We start from the raw sequence: 2,918 nt of genomic DNA, 5'->3' as shown, positions 1-2,918 counted from the left end.
GCGTGCCTTTCCACGTGCAGCTCTCCACTTACGGCGAAGTTCCCCAGCATAGCTGTCACCGTCCGATTCGTCCGTCTCTGGGCTGCCAAATAAAAGTTCACTGGGTAGGCGAAGCTCCCTACCGAACACAACGCTGGCAGGTGTTCGGCCCTCGGTCTCGGTCTCCTGAATTGCCGATCGGCACACCATCATTATGGGGGGTGTGTGTACGTCCCTATTCTCCTGTTGATCTTTCCCCAAAGTCCTCTGATGGCCTCCTAGAGTCCTGTAGCTTCGCTCCCCCATGCCGTCAGAGTGAGGGTGTGGCGGCGTCGACCTTGTCCTCCTGACGCCGAGGATCTTGTAGACCTTCGTTGCTGCAGCTGCCGTTGACGCGTCCTGATCTGCCAAGACGTGTGCCTCTGCCCACTTACTGACGTGGTCCATCGCAACCAGATTGCAGCGCATTCTTCTTCTGTAATCAGGAGAAGGTCCTGCCATATCGCTGGCTATCCTTTTGAGCGGTAACCCAATCTTGTCCTGCCTCAGGGCGCCATTGGTTTCTCGGCTGGTTCCCTTTCTCGCTACCCACTCGGTGCACCGACTAGCCCAGTCTACACCGTTCTCGTGGTAGCCTACCAAAGAGAACCGCCGCCTCTGCTTGGCCCTTGCCCTCTTCACTGCAAACTGGATCCCGGTGTTACCTCTGTGGATGTCCGATAGCCCTTCTTCCCTTTTCGATCCTGGCAGGAGTACTTTATCTCCCTCTTCTTTCCTCGCTGTCCTCGCTTCAAGGCTCTCTTCCACAACTGGTATAACAAAAGTTCCCTTACCTTGCTCTTTCTCTTCCTGTCCGCTGCAGTTTTCTATGCTTTCTTCTTCCCTTGCAGCTTCCTGAACTTCTACACAGCTACGTCTCCCTTTATCCTGGTCACCTTTTAAGTCTGACCTGCTGTCTGTATCATCCTGGCTGCCTTCGTCTTCTTCTTGGATGTTGTTTGTTTCTGTTACGCCCTCAATTTCTTCTGGCATCTCGTTTACTTCCCTTTTTATTTTCCTTATTATTTCTTCTTTCATCTCAATTTGGCCTTTTCTAATGTTTTTCACTTTTTCTATCATCTCTAACTGGCCCTGCTTCAGGTTTTCATTCATCTCCTTCATCAGTGCTATTAACTCCTCCATGCTGGGCATCTTAGTACTCACGGGCATATAATACTCGTCAGTTCTCTACAACTTTCCGGCAATTCACCCGAACTAATAAAATCAGCACTTACTCGTCTAGCGGTTTTACTATATCCCACTTCTGACACCAATGTAAAGTTTTTCTCCAAATAAAAAAACTTTACTTACACAACTAATGCCTGCCACTAGTTATTTTATATGTGGGTTTGATTAACTAATAAAACTCGCTAAAGTTTGTAAGTAATAACCTGATTTATTCACACATTAACATTAACTAACATTAACATTTACAAGCAACTAACGCTATTCATTACAGTCACCATTTACAACAGTCACAACAGTTTACTGTTACTTACTCACTTTGTAACGCCACAAAACTGTTCCACGACTGACCCCTGGTCCACACTGCACCGAATTGCGCTAGACTCAACCGCACTAGCAAAGCTCTACTCACGAACTGACTACCTGCCCAACTGGCTAACACTGATTAACAACTCGTTAAAACTCTTAAAAACTGATTAACACTTGATTGAAAACTAAACTGAAAACTCGATTAACACTGACTAGAAACTTAATTGAAAACTGACTTCTCCAGCTGTGTCGGCCTCCTTTTAACTGCGTGCCTCCCTCCAACTGGGACTGCCCTCCTCCAACTCTCTGAGCATAAGTTTCCACGCCCTCCTGACGTTCATTGGCTGGAGAAAACATACTGCCACCACCTCAGCTGTGGGCCGCCTCCTCCCATTCTCTGTCTCTCTCCAACTCCGTCTGTCTCACTCTCACCTGTCAATCACTGGCTGGGAAACACATATGCCACCACCCCAACTGCGGCCTTTCTCTTAGCTGGCTTTTACACAGGTCACTAACTCCTTGAACAATCTAGCCCTTTTCTTTCTAGTTAAAGTAAAGACCGGCCCTTTTGTCTACACAGTGGTGGCCTGTTACCGGCTTTAGTCGCTTAACCCCTAGAACAATCTAGGCCTTTCTTTTCTGCCACAAGTAGATACCGCCTCTTTTGTTTATGCAGTGGCGGCCTGTTACTGACTTTGGTCGTTCAACCTCTAGAACAATCCAGGCCTTTCTTCTCCGCCCAGGTCAACTTCGTTACAGTATGTTAGGCGGTTATAGACTAGACCCGCAAAGCTAAGGTGTATTGTTGGTTAGTGGATTCGATTCCCCTGGTCTAGGTCTTGTATTTTATTTAATGGTTAATATGAGAAATTTATAGTAAATTAAGGTAGGCTAGACCCGCAAAGCTAACATGTATTGTTGGTTAGTGGATTCGATTCCCCTGGTCTAGGTCTTGTATTTTATTTAATGGTTAATATGAGAAATTTCTAGTAAAGTATGTTAGGCGGTTATAGTCTAGACCCGCAAAGCTAAGATGTATTGTTGGTTTAGTGGGTTCGATTCCCCCGGTCTAGGTCTTGTATTTTATTTAATGGTTAATATGAGAAATTTATAGTAAAGTATGTTAGGCGGTTATAGACTAGACCCGCAAAGCTAAGGTGTATTGTTGGTTAGTGGATTCGATTCCCCTGGTCTAGGTCTTGTATTTTATTTAATGGTTAATATGAGAAATTTATAGTAAATTAAGGTAGGCTAGACCCGCACTACTAAGGTGTATTGTTGGTTTATTGGGTTCGATTTTCCCTGGTCTAGGCTGTGGATTTTATTTAATGGTTAATTTGAGAAATTTATAGTAAAGTATGTTAGGCGGTTATAGACTAGACCCGCAAAGCTAAGGTGTATTGTTG

The sequence above is a fragment of the Rhodnius prolixus genome, unplaced genomic scaffold, assembly GCF_049639745.1.
Source record: "Rhodnius prolixus isolate KJV_2025 unplaced genomic scaffold, Rpr scaffold_6, whole genome shotgun sequence".
In the NCBI taxonomy this organism is placed as follows: domain Eukaryota; kingdom Metazoa; phylum Arthropoda; class Insecta; order Hemiptera; family Reduviidae; genus Rhodnius; species Rhodnius prolixus.
This window is presented reverse-complemented; position numbering follows the sequence as displayed.